This window comes from Myotis daubentonii, chromosome 18, assembly GCF_963259705.1.
Source record: "Myotis daubentonii chromosome 18, mMyoDau2.1, whole genome shotgun sequence".
Lineage (NCBI taxonomy): Eukaryota > Metazoa > Chordata > Mammalia > Chiroptera > Vespertilionidae > Myotis > Myotis daubentonii.
In genome coordinates this window covers 27,251,458-27,278,874 of record NC_081857.1, presented here as the reverse complement: position 1 = coordinate 27,278,874, position 27,417 = coordinate 27,251,458, and the positions used below count along the sequence as shown (strand labels likewise).

Sequence of the window (27,417 nt, the reverse complement as noted above, 5' to 3'; positions counted from 1 at the left end):
CATTGACAGGTCTTTCTCTGGTTCGGGGGAAAAGAGCACATGACAGATACACACATGGGCAAGGGCATGGGCATACACACACACATGCACACACACACAGTTATTGAAAGACCTTTGCAATATTTTTTTTAGTTCTGTCACTTCACTCCCAGGCATATTTTCATTCATTTTACACTGTAGTTTCAAGGTTGTTATAGCTTCAAACTATGTCTTGTGAGGTGAGGTGCCCAAGAATATAAAGGAGATTGGTTAGCAAATGTCAATAATGTACTTCAAAGGGGCTGGGATATATAAATTGAAAGTTGTTATTCTTCCTGTAATAGAAGAATTGGTTGAAATGTTGAATTTCCTCTAATGAAAATGTTTAATTCCTTTCATTGGTAAAATGGGTTACTGCCAAAGAAGTCTAAACAACCAGTGGTTTGGTGGATGGTAAGGGTTTCTGCAATAACACCTGAACAGCGGGAGGTGCAGGTAGTTTTCAAAGTAAAAAAGGACTGAAAGCAAAGGGTCGTGCACCTTGCAGTAAGGTGAGATATCAGTTATGCCCCATGGGCTGTTCAAAGAGGCACAGCAGATGTAAAGAAGGGGAAGCTGGAATGGAGCCACATAACACATGCCTTCATTTCATTCATGGAGCACAGAGCAGATGGCCCCTTACTTTGATGAATGATCAGAAGGGAAGCCCATGGATTCATAGAGAATAGGAGCATACAAAAGGCTTTTAGGGACCATGTGTCCAGGAGAGCTCCAGATGGGGTGCTTAGCTCCCTCTTCTTACTCTCAGATCAAAATCCAGCATAAAATCCTAAGGACTGGCCACAGATAGTATCAAATGGTAGATGGTATGGAATGAATGCCCTCCTCTTCATCAAGCTTCCATTCTTTTTGCTCTCTTTGTCCCAAATATTTCTTCTCTGCAAAAATTCTTGCTTTCTGTACAATCTGAACCCAGCTGTCCTTCAGGACTCTGCTCAATTCCACATCTCCAGTGTTCTTAGCCCACAGTGATAGTGTCCTCTCAATTCCCAAATTGCTCAGTTTATATTAGCTATTGTTTCTTTAATGAATAATACATGTAGCATATTATGTTCTTACTAGTATTTATAGATAAACTTCTGGTTTTAAGTAACTTGAGGTCTAAAGCCATTTTTTAATTCATTAAACTTCTGCTGAGCACAGTGCCTAGAGACTATAGCAGATGTTACTATACTCTTTGTGCCAATCAAGGTCGTAATATAGATTTCTTGGCACTTTTGGTATATAAAAAAAAATCAGATCTTTAGCTCCTGACAACAGATTGAAATTGAGGAACACTGCCCTCTGAGAAAAGCCATATGGAGAGCCTGGACTATTTGGAAATGATGACAATATATATGTCAGGTATTCAAGGTACAATTGGCAAGGACCCATACAAATAAGAGAGCATCTTTGGATGAGATGCTGAAAATAGCCACAAATTGGGGGCAACTGGCAGTTGTTGAGCCTCCTATTACTCTTGATAATGTTCTTTTGTTCATTAAGACTTTTTGGGTTGCTAGTGACAGAAATCAACTCTAACTGCCTTGTGCAATAGGAGAATTCCTTCATTCACAAAGAGCATACTTAAGTCAGAGAACTGACAGAAGAGCCTCAGGGTCTTTAACCAGAACCAAAGTCACAGATTCCTCTGTCTCCACTTGACTTTATTCAGCAAGCATATCCTCTCCATATATCTATTAGCAACCCCAGATAAACACCAACCTCAGGGAATAGGTTAGTCCCAGGGAAAGATTAAGACTGACATTTCTCAGACCACGTGCCCCCCTTGAGACAATCACAGTAACCAGTGAGATGTAGACCTGGAATACCACCTGTTAACCCTGTGGCCAGGGGACAATGTTTGTTACAGGAGAGGAGAAACAGGAAGCTTATTTTTCCAACAAAAATAATAACCTTTCACAGGCTGGTATAGGTGTGGCATTTATCAACATGTCTTTACCATAACGCCCTTATTTCAGCTAGGCTGGGGACAGTGGATTGCTCACTTCCAGATGTCACTGACGCTTCGAGGGCTATCAAATTTCCCAAGATTCTGTGAGCAAAGTGAGTCTCTAGGTTACCTAGGAGCCTCTAGAATACAAGTCTACTAAGGAAGAAGATTATGTAATTCTGTTAGTGATGCCTGACAACAGTGGTTATGAGGATGTTCCAGAAAGAAATATATTTCCTTACCTTGACGCTGCTGGAAGTCCTATAGAGCTGACACACAGGTCACATGAAGCGTAGTAAGGGAACAAGTGTCATGGAGGCATCATTCCTTTTGAACTATCACGCTGATGACATATCTGCGGAAGAATGTGTAAAGATAAATGAAAAGCAGTCTGATTTTTCTTAGTTCTCATTCCCTGAAAAAATGTTTTTGCCACCATCACATTTAAAACAGCGATTTTCAACCACTGTGCAGCAAGAATTTTTAAAACATGCAATACCGACTATTTAGTCAGGGGCACTGACTTCTTTTCCCTTAGATTATCAAATAAAAAAATGACAACTGCCAACACAACAACAGTTACCAGGTGTAAATGAATCAATTTTTTACCTTTTTTTGTCAGATCACCCAAAAATTATATTCTTTCGGGAGCTGAATTTTAGTAATTAGTTTATGTATACCTTGAGATGAAAAAGGTTGAAAATTGCTGCATGAAAAGACAGTAAAAATTCTAGAGCAAGTATAAATTGCTTCAAACATATTAAGATAGCTCTGTTTGTAAAATTTATTTTCGCAAAGATTAAAAAACCATGCCAAACTGATTGAAGACCCCTGTTGAGAACATTAAAACATTTATTGTGCGGCATTGTAATTTGTATCTGAAAAAACAAGCATCTGACCATGTTCATTTCTAAGCATATACAACTGTCACAGAAGAAACAATTAAGAAATTGTTTTTGCATTCCATTGGAGGCTCACTTCTGTTTTAGAGAAGTCCCCTAGCTATGGGGTATAGGCCCTCCATTGGCTGCTACTCTGCTTCTTGGCTTCTTAGATCAAAACCTCTAGCTCAAACTAAATCATCCCATCTTTAACCATGCTGTAAGCAAAAGTTTGTCAGCTGAGATAGTTTCCTAGCTGTTACACACATGTTCAAGCCAAAAAAAAATATGAATTGTTATGATTCATTCTTATCTGAATGGGTCTCCTAAGAAAAGATTACTCTGAGCTTCTGCCTTCCTGCTTTGGAGCCTCCTTCCAGAGACTTATCTTCCTGACCCCCTTTATTCTCACAGCAACCCAGAGCTTCCCAAGGTTTCTATTCAGAGGTTTCAACTTTGTTAGTTTCTAAGAAAGTTTAAAGTCTACCCACCACCTGAATCTTTTCCCTCTGTGTCTGTGCACTGTGAGGCAGATGTAGTGTTAAATCACTACCCCATTTATCAAACAATGACCCATCCTTGGGACTGTGTGGTGCTCTAAAACACAGTCAAAGACAAGCCTCATCTAAATGGCCACATTTTTGTTAGTCGAGATGAATGAAAGAAATGAATGATTTAAGAAAAGTATTCATATCTAACAGCCTCAAGGTTCAGAAGTAATGACTGAAAGCTAATTATAGAAAGACTGAAAGGGGTTATAACCCTTAGGATTTGATTTTTTAAAATATATTTTTTACAGAGAGGAAGGGAGAAGGAGAGGGAAAGAGAGTTAGAAACAATGATGAGAGAGAAACATTGATCAGCTGCCTCCTACACACTCCCTACTGGGGATGTGCCCTCAACTAAGGTACATGCCCTTGACCGGAATTGAACCTGGGACCCTTCAGTCCGCAGGCCGACGCTCTATCCATTGAGCAAAACTGGTTAGGGCCGATTTTTTTAAAAAATCCTAAAATTCCATGGAGTGTTCTCCAAATTATTAAAAATCCCTTTTAAGGAAGTAAAACTCAATGAGCTATTCCTGTACTCCTTTCTCATTCCTTCACTGAAAAAAAAATGTATTTTTATCATTATGTGAATAAAACTCCCTCTGGAATATTTTCTCCCTCCCTTTATTGAAATATAAATGAATCGTCAATGTACATCTTCACCAATATTCTCAAAGTAAACACGGCCATGTAATGAGGAACCAGATCCAAAACAAGAGATTATCCCAACCCTTAAAAACCCCTCGTGCTTCTTTCCAGTAAGTATACTCTCTACCCTGGGAAACAACATTCTGCATTCTATCATATGTATTTTGGCCCTTTTTGGAAATGCATATCCCTGTCCAATATATATTCTTTGTGTCTTTCTTCTTTCACTCAACATATGAGATTAACCCACGTTGATTCATGTAACTATAGTTTGATTATTGTCGTTGCTCTTTAGTCCTTTTTACATACATAGAACACAATCTATGTGTCCATTCTGTTATTGATGGACATTTGTTTTTGTTTTTGTTTCAGATTTGGCTTGACTATACATTTTACTATATTTTTTCCTGCATCCTCATGCCTCTACCAGGATCATTTCTCTTCTGCATGAAGAACCCCCATTACAATTACCTTTTGTGAAGTTCTGATGATGAAGAATCTCGGTATTTAAATGTCTTTATTTAACCTGAACTTTGAAAGACAATATTACTAGATACAGAATTTGAGGTAGGAAATTCTTTTCTTTCAGCTATTTGAATATGATTTCCATTATTTACCAGATTCCATAATTTTAACTGAGAAGCCAGCTGCTTTCTTACAGTTTCTTTGAAATCAAAGTCCTTTTTAACTGACTTTTAAAAATATATATATTTTATTGATTTTTTACAGAGAGGAAAGGAGAGGGATAGAGAGTTAGAAACATCGATGAGAGAGAAACATCGATCAGCTGCATCCTGCACACTCCCTACTGGATATGTGCCCGCAACCAAGGTGCATGCCCTTGACCGGAATAGAACCTGGGACCCTTCAGTCTGCAGGCTGACGCTCTATCCACTGAGCCAAACTGGTTAGGGCCTTTTTAACTGACTTTAAGATTTTTCTCCTTCTCTTTGGCTTTCAGTAGCTTTATTATAATTTTCCTTCGTGTAATTTTCTTTATATTTTCCTACTTGGCATTCATAACACTTCTTAAATCTATGGCTGGATGCTTTTCAGCAGTTTTGAAAAATTATCAGCCATTCTCTCTTCAAATATTGCATCTGCCCCATTCTCTCTCCTAGAATTGCACTTACACATGTCTTATGTCTGTTATCTCGGTACTTTCCTTTGTCTTGCTATATTTTATTCTGGATAATTTTTACTGATTTACCTTCCAATTCACTAATTACCTCTTGGCTATGTCTAATCTGCTATTAAACCCATCTACTGATTTTTAAAAATTAATCATTGTATTTTTTTATTCTAGAATTCCAATTCAATTATTTTTTCAGATTCACTTTCTGCTGGAACTTTTTACCTTGTCCTACACTTTCTTGAAATTATTCATCATAGCTATTTAAAAGCCCATGTCTGGTAACTCTAATAAATGTTTTCTACAGGTCTCTTTCATCCCCACTCCCCACCCCGAGTGTTTTTTCACTTCACTTTTGATCATTTGGTCTTGCCTAATGGAAAGGCTGACAATATTTTATTAAATGTTAGTGTTAAGAATATTTTAAAACAGTTTTAAGTTTTTGTTGATGTTACCTTCCTGAACCAGGCATTTACTTTGCTTTGTAGGTCACTTTATTCTAATCTGTGGGACGAAACTGACTTTAGAGTTTATTTCAGTCTCTGTAGGGGCTGATTCTATTCATTCTTATTCCTAAATTGTAATCCTTTAGGGGGGGTCCCAAATGAATGTCTTGATTATTTAGCAGATCCTTAATACCTTCAAACTCCAATTCTAATTTTTATTCCTTCAATTTCATAAAACTGCTAAAAGCTGCCCTCAGTTTCTCAATTTCTTGGCTCCTTTTAAAATGGGAAATAGCTCAATAGGAAAAGCAGCTCCAAATGTTAGGCTCATCTCTTTGTTCTGTTATTTTGAAGTTATTGGTGCCTTACGCCTCTCCAATGCCATCACAATTATTTTTTAAATTTATCCAGATGTTAAGTTGCTATTGTAGGAGTGTTGGTCAGGTAGAAGCTATTCAGTCATAGCTGGAAGGGAAAGTTAATCCTCCTCTAGAGATTATCATCTTAACATTGATCATATCTAGACTGACCTGAGCAATTTGAGTGTTTAACTTATTAATACTAAGGAATGACAAGGTTCAAATTAATACTTAGAAATAATACTTTAAAAAGTCTTTTTTAAAAGCAACACTAAATATGAGTTCTTATTCAGACTGCTAATGGGCACTTTTAAATTTAAACTCTTTGCATATCTCACTCTTAAATAATGCAATGATAAACATCTATGGATATGTACTTTTATGTCATGATGTTCTGAGTAAACTTCTAAAAGCATAATTTCTTGGTCAAAGTTATGGACATTTTTAAAGCTCTGCCACATTTTGGCCTATTGTCTCTAGAAAGATTTGGCTATTACATGGTAATAATTAAACTTAATTTTCTGTGTATCTAAAACTTTGTATTTTTTTAATTTTAGAAGACACAGGAAAATATTTTTATCCTGGAAAATATTTTTCCCTACCCATCCAGCTATAAATTTTTATAACGGAAATTTTTATTTTATTCTTCACACACAGCAAAAGATCTCTTTGAGCATTATTCAAAATATATTAAATTTCATCCATAAAAGGCCATTTGTTCCTGGCAACATGTTTGAGTTTATAATATCAAAGAGGGGGTTCCCCTGAAATTCACATTATAACCTTAAATGCTTCAATAATAGCTGAAGTACAGATCTTGTGAGCAAAGAATTTTACACATAGTTTGACATTTCCAACATATTTGGGTGATATGACAGTGTTCATGCTCTTCTGTTGCCACCCACTGGAAAGCTCCATTGGAGATGTTTAATACGGGTCAATATATGGCTTGGTTCAGTTCACATGAAGTAGAAAAAACTTGGGTTCTGCACTTTGGAATGACAGGACCAAACATCGTGTGGCTACCTCTTTAAAAGCTACAAGAATAGGGGGTGGCCTAAGGCACCTCAACCAGGGAGGCTGACTTCAAATTACCAGACACGTCTATTATGAAGTGCTGAAAGGGGAAAGAAAAACAAATAATAAAGTTACAAAACAAAGTTTATTTTATCAAAATTAAAACTGCTTCCTTCTCTGCACTTAGGAGTAACCTTGAGATGGAACGGGCTGAGGGTTACATTGCTATAATCCCTTAGCAGTTAGTTCCACAGCAGGGGGTGCTGCTATAGACAAAATTATAGGGTTAGGAATGTTCACAATTCAGTGACCTGATTGGCTGACTATTCCTCAGGGCTCTTGAATCAAATATTTATACATCTAAATGGGAGCAAAGAAAGGAAAATGGTTCATAAAGAGAGTCCCAGAGCATGTATTATTGAAATAACAGATGGAATATTATATTTTTGAAACATTCTTTCTATAAAGAAGTCTTTTGAAGTGTGTTTTGGTAGGATAAACTGAGCCAAGAGTGTTGGAGAGAGACAGAAAAAAAAATGGTTTTATTTTCAAATGGTTGGTGTCAGCAGTGTACAAAGTTAGCACTTCCCCAAAACGGCACGTCTCAAGCGCACTGCGGGGCAACGTGTTTGCAAAGTCTCTGCTTTACATGGACGTCCCAGGGGAGGAATCATTCAGAAAACACTTGCTTGTCACTGCTCACTTTGTGCCTAGAGTCTCCCAGACCTTGACCTCTCAAATCTTTGCCAAGGGGGTATGGCCCCTCCCCACTGATTTTTCATGTTTCCTAAACTGATTGAAACCTAAGCTAACATTCAGGGCATTGTCTCATAAAAGCTACTGGCCATCTATTAGCTGAGATTTTGGTAACAAGCAGATTAAGATTGTGGATTTTATGCCATATGGGCAATATTGCTGGATCATCTAGTCGAGGTTTAAGAATAAAAATGGAAGCATGCAATATAAGGCAATAAACAGGAAAGCCAGGCAGAAGGCCAAATGAAAAATGTATCACATTTGCTTTATTTTCCTCTACGTGGAAGCCTGAATCCATGACAGAATCAATAGTTCAGAATGATTCTGTTGTCTTTCCAGGAAAAATACCCCATTACTAAGCAATCAGTTAAAGTGCTCCATGGCCAGTCCAACTTCTCCATCATTTAGCTCTCAGGGCATGGTTAAGGACATGCTAGTCTCATCTGTGGACTGGATGTGCTATATGATGATGAGATTCATGCATGACAACTGGCAGTTACTCTGGCCAAGGAAAGAGAGAAATCACAGGAACATAGTTATTTTGACTTTGTATCCAGACATGATCTCTATCCCTGATGGGGATCTGAATGTAATTCCTGGTTGAGCTATTGTTATGAGGAACAAAAGGAAGAGTATCCTGGGAGAAGGGGTAATGCTTATGATGTAATAAATAAAGGAAGTTCATTCCTGTTGAAGCCCAAGCTATTGATATTTGCTGATCGGGTGATCCAGGTATTGATAAGAGTTTTAGGATTTGACTTTTTTGTACAGGTCCTGAACATCAAACAATAGCCAGTTGCCAAAGGGTAAAAAGCCAGTAACCTATGGCTTCTGAAAAATCAGAGTGTACAACCAGATAGCAACCTCTGCCAAAAGAAAGAGGCTATAAGAGAAAAAGAGAAAGCAACTCATTTCCACCCACCTGTGGGGCCACGTCAGAGCAAAGTAAGAAAATGCTTGGGCAATGCCTCCTTGAGCGATAGCATCTGCTCAGGGAGTTGACTCAGAAAGCATCAGAGGCGCAGGGCTCCAGCAGGCAGCAGAAAGGACTCTTGGCAGAGCTGTTTCCTGCACCTCTTTTGATCATAGGGCTCAGGCTTGGAAAGGTTTTCACCAGTCTTGTGGTTTCCTGGTCGTGCGTCAATACATTCTGGCTGAAATACTTCACTTCCTTCGGGCCAGCCCCTCCACCAATGGCTCCTGGCTCCCTGGTTCACTCTCTCCAGCTTTGAACTAGACTCCAAGGACACTGCTGGCTGCAGCAAGAACCTTGAATGAGAGGCCTACAGCTGGATGCGAGACCTCCCCTCTTTGCAACGGGGATCCTAAGTGGGGGAAAAATAGGTTTAATGGAACCAAAAGTCCATTGAAGCATCGAAGTGTAGAATATTATATGTGGTTCCCACACAATTTCTTTTAAAAGACAGTCTGCAATAGAATCACCTGGACAACTGGTTAAATTATAGAAGTTCCCAGACCTTCTAAACCAGAATCTCTGAGTGGATACTGGGAGTCAGTGTTTTTAAGAATCTCCTTCACAATTCTGACACACAGTCACTGCCTAGTATAATAGACCCAATTTCATAAATTAGGAAACTCAGGCCCAGAAAAACAGGCCCTAAACACGGAATGTTCCTGTGTGCTTCGACCCCATGGATCTCTCTAAACAGGACTCATTCTGCTATATAGGATCCTTTTTAAATTCTACCACTCTCAACTCAGGTAGTATTAGAGAAAAATGTGTAAATTCAGAACAGCTTTCAGTAACGATAGTGCTTTTGTTCATCTGTTTTTGGTGAGGACTCTGGCAGTTCGGACAACTCACATATACAAAAAAGGAATTTCTCAGACACATTAGTGAGTAATAATTACATACAGCCATTTAAAAATTTCAGGGTTAGCTAGAACAAGGTTTCTGATGGATTATGTAGGGGGGAGTGGTGTGGTGTCAGAGGATTGAAAAGAAGACCAAAGAATTTCCCAATGAAAATGGATTAACTGTCCTCTTGAACTGAATGGCATTAGAAACACTAGATTCTGCAATGGATCAGAACCATCATAAGCTGAAAATAGCACCAGGAATACTATATGCTTTTATCATTCATGTTTTATAGACCAGAGTTTAGATTGTGCAAAAGCATAATCCCATGTGATTAAGTACTTAGTGGTAAATGCATGGAAGAAATTTTTTTTAGTAGAATAAAACTGTGGTTGCTAATACAACTTTTGGAGTAAGATATACTATATGAATCAAAACCCCAGCTCTACTATTACTAGCTGTGTGGCCTTGAAGAATGTACTTAACTTGAGTTTTAATTGCCTCATCTATAAAACAAAGCCTGACAAGGGCTTTTCGGAATATTAAAGCATGGCGGGGAGGAGGGAATTGGGGAGGGGGGTGCTGAGGTTATTGAAGAAAACAAAAGGCAAAGAGAAAAATGCAGATGAACTAAGATGACCAAAGGAGAAGACATCTAGACTAATAAAACTAAAAGAGAAACACACTAAAACTATTTGTATGGTAATTAATCTAAATTCTCAAGCTAAGTTTTGTCACCCATCCCCAGAGTCCAGTGCCCATAGACAAACTCTACCTAACCCTAGGAGAATGTATAGACTGTGAACATGGCTGGAATATATGCATTGGATCAGCTTCATAAAATTAAGGATTGATTTTTTATGTGTGTTTTTTCACTCTCATGACCAGAGTTTAGTTGTGAAATTAATGAATGCATTTGGTGGGATTAAATAAGGGCCCAAAGCCTTGATATTTCAATAGGGGAGGAGGCTGGTGAATACATAATGAATATAGAAATACCTCTGTGTCTTCCGGATGATGGCTCTACTGTGTGCAACTATGATTTTGAAAGCCATGGTAACCAAGAGATGAGGAAAGTTTCCCTTCAACTCTACAGTGAAACCAATGTACCTGGAGAACAATTGCCTAGAAGGAAGTTCTGATATTAGCAACACATTGCCAAATAAATAGAAGGTGATACTGTTAGTATCTCAAATTAGATGAAGTCAAGAAAACCAAAAGTTTGCCCTGAATGTTTTAAAAAATATTGCTACAATGTGATAGTCTTGCTGGATAGGTATTAAAAATAGACAGAACTTTAATAAAATCCTTCTTGTATTATTAGAGTTAAAGTTTAAAGCCATTAAATTTTTAAAAGGAAGTAAGGATGCAGGGGGTAAGGAGGGAAAAAGGGAGGAAAGAGTGAAAGGAGAGAAAAGGGGGAAATGAAGGAAGGAAGGAAGGAAGGGATGCAAGGAGGGAGACAGGGAAGGAAGTAAAATCAACAAAAAGAGCATAGGATCATATACTTAAACCAAATTATAAGTTAGCTGAAATCTGAATTATTTTCTCTTAAAATATCCTTAGTAAAACAAGTCAAGTGAGGGGCTATAAAATGAATCAAACTGTCACAAAGAACAAAAGTAGTTCCCACTTCACAGCTCTCTGCTGTGTACCCAGAGCCTTGATCAGTGAGAGTGGCACGCATGTTGGTTATGAGCTTAAGCTTGGGGTCAGAGAGATGACAATTTCTCTAATTCTGTGATTTCAAACAAGCCACCTATCCTGACTGAGCCTGTTATTTTTACTTTTCTGCAAAAGGGAGTTAAGATGACACACCTCACAGGAGTTTTGAAAAGTTTGATCCAGAATATGGTACACTCGTAGGCTCCACAAATGATGACTACCATTTTTATCATCATCATCATTAATATTACTGAGATACTGAAATATCTAAGATTTGTGATTTAAAAATGTGCTGTATGATTTGGTCTGAAAAATGGAGCTGGGTAATGTATTCATTGCTAGACCCCCTGAGAAAAAAGATCTGAACTCTACTCCCCTGCAGCAGTTGGGATGGTTACAGTTAGCTTTTATATAGCATTATGCTTCACAAACTGCATGCAACTTTTGCTATCCTTTGCAATCGACCTCCTGGTTACACAGAATAAATTTTACCTTTTGCTGATGGAGCAACGAGAGCAAAGAAAAATAAAATACTTGGCCTTGGATCATAAGATGAGCTGTAATTATCGTAATTCCCCAAATCCCAGTCCCGGGTTCAGCCAAACAAACTAGGGTTTCCATGAGGTTTAACAGTGAGTCAACCCTGGAGACATTTGGGACAATTTTAAATCCAAGAATACTTTGTGTTTCTTATTTTATAAAAAAGAGTGAACTGAAACTGAGGAATAGGGAATGCAAGGCAGTGTTGTGAAGGAATTAAGGAGTTTTTAGGTTCTGCTGTAAAAACAAAGTTGATTTGATTCATGAGCTATAGGAAGATTATTCTGCCAACAGAGAACTAAAGAGTGAGGTCAGTTTCAGAGAAAAATGATTAACATAGTCAGTGTGGTTACTAAGGTGGTTGCATGGAGACCTAAAATTTTTTAAATGAAATAAGAAATGCTGAATCCAGTTCTGAGAGGTCACAGAATAGACTAGAAAGAACACAGAGTAGGAATAAAGAGCCCTGGCTCTGTCCATTAGTAATTAAACTGCTTTATGGAAATCACATAAATTTTTAAAGTGAAGATCTCTAATTTAACCCTACAGAATGGTTACACAGACATAATAAAAGTGTCTTTTTGAAGAGTGTTTTAAAAACCTCTTCCACTCAAAAAAATACCTGTTAAAAATGTAGCCCTAAGTCTCATTCTTTTCTTACCCACAAATAGATATTTATTAATCACTAGGTATTAGATATTATAATGGATTCAAAGACCTACCTACAAAACATGGATTTGATGCTTGGAAAATTGAGTTAGAGAGTAAAACATAAAAGGACAGAATTATATGAAAATAAATCAAGACATAACTTGATAAATTACTGAAAGATTTCTACAGAAGACTGCTATAGAAATCCATTCATATTGATGAGAAACTGCTGAAAGCTGGCACAGTTATTAAGGAAAGCAAAATAAAAGGAGGTTGGATTTGATATCAGACATGAAGGACATGAATTGTTAAAATGGAAATGAGGGGATCTTTATATTATACTGAAGAATTAGAAGTTTACGGACACTGGAGAGTATCTAAAGATGTTTTCATGGAAATGAATCTTTAGGAAGACTCATTCAGCAAATATAGTTTGGAAGGAGAGTATAAGCAAAGAGACTCATAATACATTTGTGATAGTTCAAATATCAAATACAGTGATAATTGTTAGAATTAAAATGAAACAAAGTTTGTGAGAGATCTTTTGAGAGATTTCTTGAAAAAGAAAATCTACACAATCTGACAATTGACTGGAAGGAGAAAGTAAACGTCAGGGTAAAAATTAGGCAACAATGACTAGTTTTAAGCCTAAGTTTAGAGAAGCAGGTACCATACATTGACCTGGGATATCAAAGGAGAATGTTTTGGTAAATTTTCAGTACAGTACTTAGGGCACAGTAGTAACTCTAGAGATTAGTACTGGCAGGTATGCTCAAAGATGTCACAAGAAATCAAGGGTAGGCTAGAGAGAATCAGAGACCAGGAAACAAAAAGTTAGGGCCATATTTGGCAAATCCCAATTGTCTGTAAATATGTTCTCCACCTTGCAGACAAGGCATCATCCACAATGACATACGCAGCATATCTTCACATGACTTGAGAAAAATGAATAGCAGTTTGCTTATATATTACCAAAACTCAGGTGCCATAATGTTGTTCAAAGTGTATGTGGAGTATGTCAATAAAATAACTTTTGTTAGAGCACATTTTAAGAATGATGACTTATAATCCTAATAACTGTTAAAAAATACCTTAATAATTGTGGTAGGCAGAATAACATTCCCCCAAAGATGTCTAATCCTTGGAACCTATGAATATGTTACCTTCATGGCAAAAGGACTTTGCAGAGGTAATAAATTTAAGAACCTTGAGATGGGGAAATTATCCTGGATTGTCAGTAGGTCCCGATATAATCACAGTGTCCTTTTTTGGTCAAGGGGGTGATGGTTAGGAGAATCAGAGTTAGAAATAGATTTGAAGATGTTATGCTTCTTACTTTGAAGACCGAGAAGTGGCTATGAGCCAAGGAATGCATGCGACCTCTAAAAACTGGAAAGGGCAAAGAAACACATTCTCCCCTAGAGCCTCAAAAAGGAATGCAGGCCTGTCAACACATTGATATTAGCCCAGTGAGATTCTTATTGAACTTCTGACCTATAAAATTGTAAGATAATAAATTTGTGCTTTTAAAGCCACTAAGTTAGCGATAACTTGTTACAGAAGCAACAGGAAACTCATACAATAATATTAACATACATTTTCTGAGCGACACATGCTCATTATAGAAAATTTAGAAATTATTAAAAGATATGGCAGCAACCTAAGTGTCCACCAAAGAGTGAATGGATAAAGAAGTGGTGCATATACACAATGGAATATGACTCAGCCATAAAAAAGAATGAAATCTTGCTATCTGAACAACATGGGTGGACCTAGAGGATATTATGCTGAGTGAAATAAGTCAAAGGGAGACAAATGCCATATGATTTCACTTATATGTGGAATCTAAAAAACAATATCAATGAACAAGTAGAATAGATACAGAGAACGTATTGACGGTTGTCAGATGGGAGGGGGTTGGAAGAAGGGTGAAAAGGTGAAGGGATTAAGAACAAATTGGTAGTTATAGAAGAGTCACAGGGATGTAAAGTACAGCATAGGGAATATGGTCAATAACCTATATATATAAAAGGCTAATATGCTAAGCATCCCTCTGACCGTCTGACTGATTGCTATGACGCACACTGACCACCGGGGGGCATAGGCTCAACACAGGAGCTGCCATGATGTGCACTGGTCATTTAAAAGAAACGGCACCTGGCACCGACAAAGTAACATTCAGCTTCCCCCAAGTGGGACACAGGCCCTGCCACCACCTGGAGCAACAGCCCTCCAAATCGCAGCCAATGCTGCCGAGACCCCATGGCGCAAAATGTGGCCCACAGCCCACCCTGGAAACGGTGGCTGTGGGTGCCAGGTAATGACGTCATGTAGCAATGCCTGGCTTCCTCTCCCTAGCGACTAGCCTCCTTGGAGTTTCTTCAGCCTAGGAACACAACTTGCTTTATAGCCAGGTGGAAACATTTTACACTTTAACCAAATGTCCTGTGAAGCGTTTTCCGGTGCCTCATCTCATTTGATCCTCACAGAAGTCTTGGAGTAGGTAGACATGAGACTAGAACAGCCGTGGGCAAACTACGGCCCGCGGAACCGGCCCATTTGAAATGAATAAAACTAAAAAAAAAAAAAAAAAAAAAAAAAGACCGTACCCTTTTATGTAATGATGTTTACTTTGAATTTATATTAGTTCACACAAACACTCCATCCATGCTTTTGTTCCAGCCCTCCCGTCCAGTTTAAGAACCCATTGTGGCCCTCGAGTCAAAAAGTTTGCCCACCCCTGGACTAGAAGAATCCTATTTTCTTTTCATTAGCTGGAAAACAGAGATTTATAAAGTTAAGAAACTTGACCCAACTGAAAAGAAGAAAGAAATGGTGGACCTTGAAAATGACTACATTTTCTCACTGTGCGGAATATAGTCAAACACAGCTGCAGTTAAATATTTTACCCTTTGTTCTTCCTGCGTGATCTACAATAATAATCTGCTTCATGTTGATATTTACTGCTGTGTTGCTGACAATTACCTGAAAGAGAAGTTGGGGGGCTTCACTGAGCTGGAAAAAGTTTAGCTACATAAGAAAGCAGGTCTAATTAAGCAATTTTATTCTATAATCTATAAAAGGCTAAGTTGACTCATGCATGTGTGATACATATAAAGCTGCCTGGCGCAATTGCAGGTGTGTGTTTCGATCTGTCATTGTCAATCGTGAATTTGGTTGACACTTCTATTATAGAGAGAGGGAAAATAGTGATATTAAAATTTTCTTCTAATTAATTTCCTTTCAATGTGCACAAATCCATGCACTGGACCACTTGTAATAACTATGAATGGTATCAAGATGGGAACTAAATTGATTGGGGTGATCACTTAGTAAGTTATATAGCATCTAATCACTGGGTTATACACCTGAAACTAACATAATATTGTATCTCAACTATAATTGAAAACTACAAAAGTCAAATAGACACACACACACACACATGAACAATAGATCACTTGACATTTGAAGAAAGCCTCCAGTATAAAAGACAGAACAATGTAGAGTAGAGAGGGGGCGGGGAGGGAAAGAAACTCAGAAGAAATAAAAGGCCCTAGTTGGTTTGGCTCAGTGGATAGAGTGTCAGCCTGCAGACTGAAGGGTCCAGGGTTTGATTCCAGTCAAGAGCACGAACCCCGGTTGCAGGCTCTTGGCCCTGGTCAGGGGCATGGGGGTGGCAACCAATCAATGTGTCTCTCTCACATCAGTGTTCCTCTCTGTCTCTCCCTCTCCCTTCCATGTTCTCTAAAAATCAATGGAAAAAATATCCTCAGGTGAGGATTTTAAAAAAAAAAAAAGAAAGAAAGAAAAGCAAGACAGCATCACAAGTAAATTTTATTTTTAAATTGTGTTCTAAAATCCTGAGATAGAAGTTAAACTACCCATGAAACAAGAACAGGATGATATAAATAGGGAAAAATTAGAGAAAAGAAACACCTAGAAGGTTTCGTATCTAATTATTTAATGAATACATGTTTGACAGAAATAGAATAGAAAAATGGAGAGGATGTTTCATTGACTAATTTGGATAAAGTTTTTTTTTTTTAATTGAGATTGCTCACCAAGTATCTATTCAGTAAAAGAAAAAAGTGCAAAACCAAGGCACAGTATTGAAATATTTTAAAACACTGGGATAAAAAGACAGTACTAAAAGTTTGGAAAGAGGGAAAAGAAAAACAGATCATATAAGGATAAAAAAAGAATAATTTTTTATAAAAGCAAACCCTGAGGGAATTAAGATGAATCTCAATTAATCTAAATGACACTCAAAACAGAATTCAACACCTTTTAAGAAAAAAAACGGAATGCACAAAATCATCTCTAATATTTCCAATGTCCAGCAACCAATCAAAGAGGACTAGATTGGCAAAAAAGCTTGGAAATATGACTCATTAGCCTGGGGAAATATCAAAATTCAAAATCTGAGGTACAATTTCCATTGAATGCATATGGATTTCACATTGTTGTAAAGTCGAAAAATACTATGTCTAACCATTGTAAGTAGGGGACTATTTGTGTGTGAGTGTGCGTGTGTGTACATATATGTATATACATATACACATCCATATATATAGTAATATAATACTTACAATCCTATATAATAAAAGGCCAATATGCAAATTGACCGAATGGCAGAACAACCAGTTGCTATGACATGCACTGACCACCAGGAGACAGATGCTCAATGCAGAAGTTGTCCCCTGGTGTCAGTGCATTCCCACAGAGGGAATGCCGCTTAGCCAGAAGCCCTGAGCTGGGCTCACGGCTGGCAAGTGCAGTGGTGGTGGCGGGAGTCTCTCTACCTCCAAGGCAGTCTTAAGGAGCAGTGAGCCCAGCTTCTGGCTGGCGAGCGCAGCGGCGTTGGCAAAAGCCTCTCCCACCTCTGCTGCAGGCGGGCAGTAAGGAGCAAGGGGTCCAAGACTGCAAGAGTGCTGGACTACGAGAGCCCCGCCGGACTGTGAGAGCAATATCTGACTGCCAACTTAGGTCTGATCCTCAGGGGAATCGGGCCTAAGCCAGCAGGCGGACATCCCCCAAGGGGTCGCAGACTGCGAGAGGGCACAGGCTGGGCTGAGGGACCCCTGCCCTCCAGTGCATGAATCTTGTGTACTGGGCCTCTAGTACAATCTAATAAAAGAGAAACATGGTAATTGGCGTACAACCGCTACCCTTCCCATTGGCTAATCAGCGAGATATGCAAATTAACTGACAGCCAAGATAGCAGCCGGCAGCCAGGCAGCTTGAAACTAACATGAGGCTTGCTTGCCTCAGTGATGGAGGACTCCAACGTTCCTTGCCTGCCTTGCTGGCCTCTGAGCCTGCAGTTTAAGAGACTGTAACAAATATAGAAGCTAAACAAAACCCCAGAAACCAGCTTTCAGCGAGCTGGGATCTCAGAGCTGGAGTTATACATTGTTTCGATTATAGAACCTAAACAAACCAGATACCTTCTTTCAGCAGCAGAGGCCTCAGAGCTGGAGCCAGAGCTAAAGCTGGCCCAGAATAAAAAAGAAAAAAAGAAAAAAAGGAGCAGTTGGGAGCTTCAGTCACGCGTCAGCCTGAAAACAGACCTCAGCCCCTCACCCAGACTGGCCAGGCACCCAAGTGGGGACCCCCACCCTGAAGGGTGTGTGACCAGCTGCAAACAGCCATCATCCCCTCATCCAGGCTGGCCAGGCACCCCAGTGGGGACCCCCACCCTGAAGGGTGTGTGACCAGCTGCAAACAGCCATCATCCCCTCATCCAGGCTGGCCAGGCACCCCAGTGGGGACCCTCACCCTGATCCAGGACACCCTTCAGGACAAACCAGCCAGCCCCCACCCATGCACCAGGCCTCTATTCTATATAGTAAAAGGGTAATATGCCTCCCAGCACCGGGATCAGCAGAGCCGCAAGGCCTCCAGGCACTGGGATCCGCGTGACAGGGGGCAGCGCCCAAACCCCCTGATCGCCCTGCGGCTCTGTGTGTGACAGGGGGCGGGTCCACAACCTCCCTATCAGCCCTGCTCTGTTCCTGACAGGGGAAGGCGCCCCAACCCCTGATCGGCTCTGCTCTGTGCCTGATAGGGGGGAGCTCCCCAACCCCTGATCGCCCTGCGGCTCTGTGTGTGACGGGGTGCGGCACCCCAACCCCCCCAACCCCACGGGCCCTGCTCTGTGACAGGGTAGAGCCATAACCTCCCCATCGGCCCTGCCCTGAGTGTGAGAGCCCCCCCAACCCCACGGGCCCTGCTCTGTGACAGGGTAGAGCCATAACCTCCCCATCGGCCCTGCCCTGAGTGTGAGAGTGGCGGCGCCCCAACCCCCTGATTGGCCCTGCTCTGTGGGTGATAGAGGGCGACGCCCCAACCACCCCCCCCCCACGGGCCCTGCTCTGTGTGTGATGGGGTAGAGCCATAACCTCCCCATCGGCCCTACCCTGAGTGTGACAGTGGCGGCACCCCAACACCCTGCTCTGTGTGTGACAGGGGGGAGCTCCCCAACCCCCTGATCGGCCCTGCTCTGTGCGTGACAGGGGGCAGCGCCCCAACCCCCAGATTGGCCCTGCTCTGTGCGTGACAGGGGGTGGCGCCGCAACCTCCCCATCGACCCTGCCTTGAGTATGACAGGGGGCGGTGCCCCAACCCCCCAATTGGCCCTACCCTGAGCGTGACTGAGGGTGGCATCGCAACCTCCCAATCCGCCCTGCTCTGTGCATGACAGGGAGCGGCGCCCCAACTCCCCAATCGGCCCTGCTCTGAGCCCGACCAGGGGCTGCACCTAACGATTGGGCCTGCCCTCTTCCACCCGGGAGCAGGCCTAAGCCAGCAGGGCATTATCTCCCGAGGGGTCCCAGACTGCGAGAGGGCACAGGCCAGGCTGAGGGACACCCCCCTCCCCCCGAGTGCACAAATTTTTGTGCACCGGGCCTCTAGTTATATAATAAGAAACAAAAACAATTTTTCAAAAATATGTTAAAAATCTGAACAGACCTTTTTCAAAAGAAAATACATAAATGGCTAATAAGCAGGAGTAAAAATATTCCACAACATCAGTCATCAAGGAAACAAAAAATCCACAATAAAGCATCACTATACATGCATTTAAAATGGCAAAATTTTAAATTATCAATATTCTTTTTTTTTAAGTGAAATTCAATGGGAACTGTCATACATTGATGGTGGGAGTGTAAAATGGTATACTACTTTGGAAAAACAGTTTGGCAATTTATATTAAAACTAGAGGCCCGGTGCACGTAATTCATGCGAGGGTGGGGGAGGGTGTTCCTCAGCCAGCCTGCACCCTCTCCAATCTGGGACCCCTCAAGGGATGTCCGACTGCCTGTTTAGGCCCGATACCACTAGGATCGGGCCTAAACAGGCAGTTAGACATCCCTCTCACAATCCAGGTCTGCTGGCTCCCAACTGCTTGCCTGCCTGCCTGATTGCCCCTAACCGCTTCTGCCTGTCAGCCTGATCACCCCCTAAGCACTCCCCTGCCAGCCTGATCGATGCCTAACTGCTCCCCTGCAGGCCTGGTTGCCCCCATCTGCCCTCTTCTGCCGGCCCGGTCACCCCAAACTGCCCCCCCCCCCCCTGCAGGCCTGGTCCCTCTCAACTGCCCTCCCCTGCTGGCCATCTTGTATCCAAATGGGGGCGATGAGTGTGTTGTGTGTTGGAGTGATGGTCAATTTGCATATTACCTCTTTATTAAATAGGATTCATTTACCATTTAACCCATGATTTAATTTCTAGGTATTTATCAATATAAACTGAAAACATATGTCCACAAAAAATCTTATATACATTTATACATTTTATTCATAATGACCACAAACTGGAAACAAACTAAAGACCCATTAACAGGTAATGAATAAACAAATTATAAATACTACTCACCGCCCAAAATAGAAGATGAATAAATTACATGCAACAGCATGAAGTTTCAGAAACATTACGTTAACTAAAGAAAACCAGAAACATATATAAAATTTAGAATAGGCACAATGGATCTATAGTGGCATAAAGCAGGTCAGTAGGGCTTGAGGCTGAGAAAAGGGAAGGAAAACTGACAACAAATAGGCATGAGGGAACTTTTGGGGGTGATGGGACTATTCTATATCTTAATTTGGGTGGTTATGTGGGCTTATATATTTATTTGCCAATACCTATTATTAAATTAAAAATATGTGCAACTTATTCTATCTAGTTTATATTTAAATAACACTGATTTTAAAAGAAAAAAGTTAAAACTATAAAAGTCATCTATGTACTTACCACTCAATTTTGTTAAAATTACTTCTAATTTTTCCGAAGTTTCTATGCACTATTCGGTACCATTTTCTCTAACTGTACCACTTCTAATCAACTTATCATGTCATTAATAATTATTTGTAGACATTAAATAGCTTAATGAGCTCTACTTTATTATTTTAATAAAAAATTATCTTAGAGTTTAGATTTTCCAGTTTTCATTTTTATCAATAATATCCCAATGATCATCTCTGCATTTAAAGTTTTGTCCACATTTGTATCATTTCTTTGGGAAACAGTTCTAGTAAAACAGTATTAGGTTAGGGTAAAGGATAAAAGAAAAAGATACTTATGTCACTCCTATTTTTCTGGAAATTGCCTTACAAGAATCTACTTAGAAGCGTAGCCACCATTACAAACCTCGCCTGTGATTCTTATTTCAAGATACATTTTTAAAAAATATATTTTATTGATTTTTTACAGAGAGAAAGGGAGAGAGAGAGCTGGAAACATCAATGAGAGAGAAACACCGATCAGCTGCCTCCTGCACATCTCCTACTGGGGATGTGCCCGCAACCCAGGTACATGCCCTTGACTGGAATCGAACCCGGGACCTTTTAGTCCGCAGGCCGACGCTCTATCCACTGAGCCAAACTGGTTTCGGCTCAAGATACATTTTGATTAATTAGCTTCTTAGGAATTGGGGAAAGACTTCAAGGAACAGTTAACAAAAGATAGCTGCAAAATGCCCACGGAAGGTCGTTTCTTTTGCTGCTCCTTGTATTGTGGAGTCTTACAAAAAGTTCATCTAAAACATCAGTTGTAGGAATTGGAGTGGAGCTGAATTGTTCCACTGCCTCCTTATGGTCACTTCCTGTACTTCTTCAAGTCTCTCTTGGATGTCTGTATCAGAGAGGTCTTCCCTAGCCTCCCTTTGTAATTCAAAGACCCTCATGGTCCTCAAAACACACACACACGCACACACACACACACACACGGATTACTCCTTCTCTCCCCACTTAGCCTGATATACATTTTTTTCATTATACTTATAATCTGGCATCTGCCACACACACCACCTTCACCCCCTGGGAGAAAGTACACTCCATGAGAGCAGGAATTTTGTTTTGTTCACTGGCATATCCCTATCACTTCAGTGTAGCCCTCAACTATTTGTTGAATGCAAGCTACTAGTAGAATGATTGGGGATTGAGGAACTTGAAGTTGTTGACAGAAAATCCTGGAGGCAAGAAAAAATAAAGTGAGATTGGGTACTATGTTTCTGAAGAGAAAACCAAAACAAAACAAAGCAAACAACTCTTGGCGGGGGGGGGTGGGGGGGGGAATCAAAATGTCTACTGGAATGCTGAAGTTATTAGTTAAGAGTTGTGTTTAAACTGTTTGCTCTAAGTTCATGATGAAAACTGAACACCTACCTCCCATTCCTCTACACAATCTTTAGTTAAATCTACAATGCATGAATAGATATGGAAGGGGAGAAGGGGAAGAATATGAAATGGGCCAAGTTCTACAGCAAGTTTGACAAAAAAAAATTCAAGCAGTAAAGCACTTAAAAATAAATTTAAGAAAAGACAATTACTGAATCTTCAATTCTTAACCATAAAGTTGTAAACCACTCATGATTACGAGTACACTATTTTTAACTTACACACACTTAGGTATATTTATTATATTCTTCGGAGTCACAGAAAAGACACTAGAATAAATAACCAAAGGCACCGAAGGTAAATGATGACTTAACATCTTAAAATTCATGAAACATTCAGATAGTAAGTCCATAAACTCTTGAAAGGTATAATGGACTAAAGTCATGAATATTAAAGAGTATTCAACATGATCATATTTTCTATTTAAACTTTTTTATTAAAAGCTATTTAGTTCATCCTTTATCTTGACTAGGTAAGGCTGAGAACACCACAAAATGATTATACCATGGGAAGGCATTTTCTCATTGGCATAATACATTTTATAAATTCCTCGATTATGGTAGTAATAAAAGGTCTAGATGATAGCTTATTAATACAAGATTTCTGTATTAAGATGCCATTGACGGTCATATGCACCATTAATTTAATAACAACTATGAACACAAAATAAATAAACTTGCTAAGTCTTCACACTGAATATGAGATGCATTCCAACTATGGAAAAAGTCAATTAAGGGCAAAATTCATCTTATCATTGAGGAAATATTGTACTTTGAAAATAGAAGACTGAATTCAGCAAGTTCATTGCTTACTGGTTTTGAGACCTGTATCAAAACATTGGCTCTTTGTAACTCTCATATGTCTGACTCTAAAAGGAAACCATTGCCTTCTTCCCTATAAGATGGGGGAAGGAAAGAACTGAGGAAGCAACAAACAGATCAGATGATCTTTGAAGGATCGTTCTAGCTCTAAGGCTGTGGTTTCTTGTTTCTTTTTTTTCTTGATTTTATTTTATTTATCCATCACCATTTATCCCCCTATACCCTCCTCCACCTTCATCTCTCCCCCTCCCTCACCTCCACCCCAGCAGTCACCACACTGTTGTCCATGCCCATGAGTTCTTTCCATTTTTTCCTTTTATCTTGATAATACAACTATTGAAAGGGAGAAGATGCTAATTTTATTAATTCATGCAAACCCTTATGTTAATTTTCATTCTCATCTAAATCTTTATCACAGTTCTTAGAGCATTACTACCTTTGTAACCCCTGATTTTCAGAGGGCCCTTGAAGTTGTTGATTTTAGGAGTTGGTAAGTCATTCTTTCTTCATAAAATCTTCGACGACAAGCTCCAATAGCTAAAGTAGACACAGCTTCCAATGAACAGGACGGCAGCTCCGCTTCTAATAAGTTAATCCAATGGTTTTTGTCATGAGCAAAACAAGAAATCATGTTTTTAATCATACTAAAAGGTCTCTGCATTTTGTTAACATCTGGAGTTCAATCACTTCTGTGCTAAAAACCGGGGAATGCTTCAGCAGGGCATAAATCTTGCCCCCTCATTGTACATGCGATCCAGATGCTAGAGGAGAATTAACGTTCGTTTGTAACACATCTGGTGGCGGCAGCTTTGAGTAAACTCTAATAGAAAGAGTGCGGAACTAACGTGGCATTACACCTTTCCTCGGGCCAGGGGTTCTAGACTGAAGGTAAAAGCCTGCAGGTGTCCCTTGGGGCTTAGCAATAAACTGCACTAATCAGCTCTGGCATTGTGTTAAGTGCAGGGTGTTTTGAATTTTCCACAGAAATTTCACAGTCCAGTAACTCTACATTCCAACTGTCTGCTTTTGACAACTCTTTAGATTTGCCACCATCTTGAAACACCAAACAAAGGAAAGGCCCAGAGTCACCGTCAGAGGTGGGCTATCCCAAAAGGTGGCAGATCATGGCCAGTGCAGTGGTGAGCAAATGACAAGACTGGCCTAATTGTAGAAACGAGAAGCGACTTAGAATCTGCCCTACAGGTAGTCTGGTGGAGTTGAAAGAGCTTTGAATTTGAACTGGGACATCTGAACTTAAGTCTCACCTCTGGTTTGTATGCAGAAGTCCAAAATTACCTGAGTTCCAGCTTCCAAATAACATGATGGCTTTTTGCAAAAAAAAAAAAAAAAGTCAAATTTCTTAGAATAACATTTTAATTCACTTTTTAACATAGCCTTCCTTTCCAACCTCCTTTATCCTCACCATACACTTGGATTTTAAACTACAACAAATATCTTGCTTTTTAAAAACCTGTTGCAGGCCTAGCTGGTTTGGCTCAGTGGTTAGAATGTTGGCCCACAAACTGAAGGGTCTCAGGTTCAACCCTGGTTAAGGGCATGTACCTTGGTTACAGGTTCAATCCCTGCAGGGAGGCAAAAATAATTGTCATAGATTGCTGTTTCTCTCTCTGTGTCTCTCCCCCTCCCTTCCACTCTCTCTTTCTAAAAAATAATAATAATAATGATGATAATAATGGAGAAATTATCCTTGGGTGAGGAGTAACAAAAATAAAATAAAATAAAAACCTATTGCATATGTTTGTGCTTTGGAGCCTTTGTTCATGCTCTTGCTACTGGTATTCATGCTTTGCTTCAGTTCATTTGCTGACCTATTATTTCCCACATGGCTCTAAGTCTCCCTTTCCATAAGGCACTGGTACATGTCTCCATTATTGCACTTTCCATGGTAATCAGGTATTGCCCATTGTTCTGTGTGCCTATCTCCTTAGCTAAACTTTGATTCCACTCTATGAGAATCTGTGAGAGAAAAGGTGATGCCTATTGGAAGCATCCAATCAAGTCTGAGGGATAAAATGCATGCTGCTACAGATGGCCTCCAATTGAATTACTCTTCTGTGAGAAAATTCTTTTTCTTTTTAAAATTTTTATTGTTGAAAGTATTACATATGTCCCCTTTGAGAAAATTATTTCTGATAGGGTATGCAAATGCTACTGGACAACTGCAGGGTTTACATTAGGATGTAAAAGAACATCTAGGTAACTATAAATGTGTCTTATGAGGGCATTGTGCTAAGATGCTCCCCCGTGAGAGCATCGAAACAAAGATCAGAATCACATCTCCCCACCCTGCCTGGCTCTTGTGCTCATTGAGGATAACATCTTCTACCTTATTCAAAGTATTCTTCTTTATTGTAAGTTGGTGCATATTGTCTGATGGAATTTTATGAGTTAAATGTGCATATAATGTGATTGCACTAATTATGTATTTTGAATTTGGTATTTGTAACTATAAACTAGAATGCCAGAAGAAGCAACTCGCTAGTTTAGACTTGAAAATTGCCACACTACCAAATGAATCATCCTATCTAATAAAAGCCTAATATGCTAAGTGTCAGGTCATCTGGTTGGCCGTTCAACCAATCAAAGCTTAATATGCTAATGATATGATAAGGCCGCTCAACCACTCGCTATGATGTACACTGACCACCAGGGGGCAAACAGTCCAACCAGTAGATTAGCTTGCTGCTGGGGTCCAGCCGATCAGGACTGAGCGAGATAGGCCGGATAACGCCCTGGAGCCCTCCTGTAGTTTCTCCCCTACTGGCCAACCTCCTACTTCTCTCCCTGGCCCCAATCATGCATCGGTGGGGTCCCTCGGCCTGGCCTGCACCCTCTCACAATCCGGGACCCCTTGGGGGATGTCGGAGAGCTGGTTTTGACCCAATCCCCCAGGCCAGGCCGAGGGACCCCACTGGTGCATGAATTCGTGCACTGGGCCTCTAGTATAGAATGAGGGAAATAAGATATGAACACCGATAAGTGTTTATAATCTCATTAAAAGAAAAATGTGGCTTAAAAAAGATTGACAAGGGTATTGGTGTCTTAAAGACATAGATCTCTAGCAGTGATAAGATCCTGATAACTTCACTTTGCTTTTGGATAGCATTGTTTTCCCTAGTATTTTCATATACCTCATTCACTCATTTATTTGTCTTCTCTGGCCACCTATGAAGTAATGCCCAACAGTAAGCCTAGGGAAGAAGGAAGATCAAAGAATGACTATACTAATCTAAAAATAGCCAGATAGAATACATCAGTTGTTAAATAAATAAAAAAATTCTAAGTAAACTTATAAATGGTTATTGTGGAAAACAGCTTAGATTGAACAAGACACATTCAGTTCAGATTTGATGGATAAATAACTAATAGTAGACATCTTTTTATCTGTTTAAAAAAGATCTGAGGGGTTGTTTTAAAATAAATTATTCATTTCAACTCTTCCGAGACATGTATTTTAGGCATAACTCTTATATAAAACATAGAATTGGGTTTTTCATTATGATTAAGCATGATTTTTTAAAATTTTTTAAACGTTTCTATTGATTTTTAGAGAGAGAGGGAGGGAAAGGGATTGAGAGATAGAAACATCAATGAGAGAGAAACATCGTCGATAGGCTGCCTACTGCGTGCCCCCCTACTAGGGATCAAGCCTGCAACCTGGACATGTGCCCTGACCAGGAATTGAACAGGTGACCTCTCGATTCCTGGGTCAATGCTCAAACACTGAGCCACACCAGCCGGGCAAGCATGATTTTTTAAAAAGGTAAGTTGCCCACTTATATTTATGGGAGCCAGTCTTGTTTGGTCTTAATTCTGTCATTCATGTCATGCTTTCTGTTACAAATTTATACTACATGATCTATTTTCTTCCCTTTGAACTCTGTTTATGTGTTCTTGATTTTTAAAACTCATAATAAAATGGGAATGATACATGCTATAATGCAAAGGAGTATATATCTCAATCATCATCTGACTTAATGTTATACTTTTACCAAATCTTTAAAAAAAATGGATAGTTCCAATGATATTTAAAATGTTCCAGAAAAAATTTTCTACTAAGATCATAAATGAGACATAATTTTTTTATTATCACTACACTTTCATTTAACCCTGTCTAAAGGTATTAGCCAACACAATTCAATAAGAAAAATAAACTAAGGTATAAAAAAGGAAAGAAGCCCTAGCTGGCTTGGCTCAGTGGATAGAGCATTGGCCTGCGGACTGAAGGGTCCCGGGTTTGATTCTAGTCAAGGGCACATGCTTGGGTTGCGGGTTCAATCCATAGTAGGGGATGTGCAGGAGGCAGCTGATCAATGATTCTTTCTCATCATTGATGTTTCTATCTCTCTCTTCCTCTCCCTTCCTCTCTGAAATCAATAAAAATATATTTTAAAATAAATAAAAAAGGAAAGAAGCTAAAATTGTCATTATTTGCAGATAACATGATTGTATATCTGGAAA

The 27,417-nt window shown here is 39.7% G+C and overlaps 1 long non-coding RNA gene across 1 annotated transcript in view; it reads right to left on the bottom strand.

Moving 5' to 3' along the window:
- LOC132221203 (uncharacterized) overlaps positions 1 to 9,164 on the bottom strand; it is a 42,183-nt gene extending 33,019 nt beyond the window's left edge. Inside the window, exons 1-2 of the long non-coding RNA XR_009449919.1 lie at positions 8,682 to 9,164; positions 2,215 to 2,327 (exon numbers count right to left, since the gene is read on the bottom strand). This is a non-coding gene — a long non-coding RNA (uncharacterized LOC132221203). The remainder of the gene's footprint in view (positions 1 to 2,214; positions 2,328 to 8,681) is intronic.
- Between the last annotated feature and the right edge of the window lie 18,253 nt (positions 9,165 to 27,417).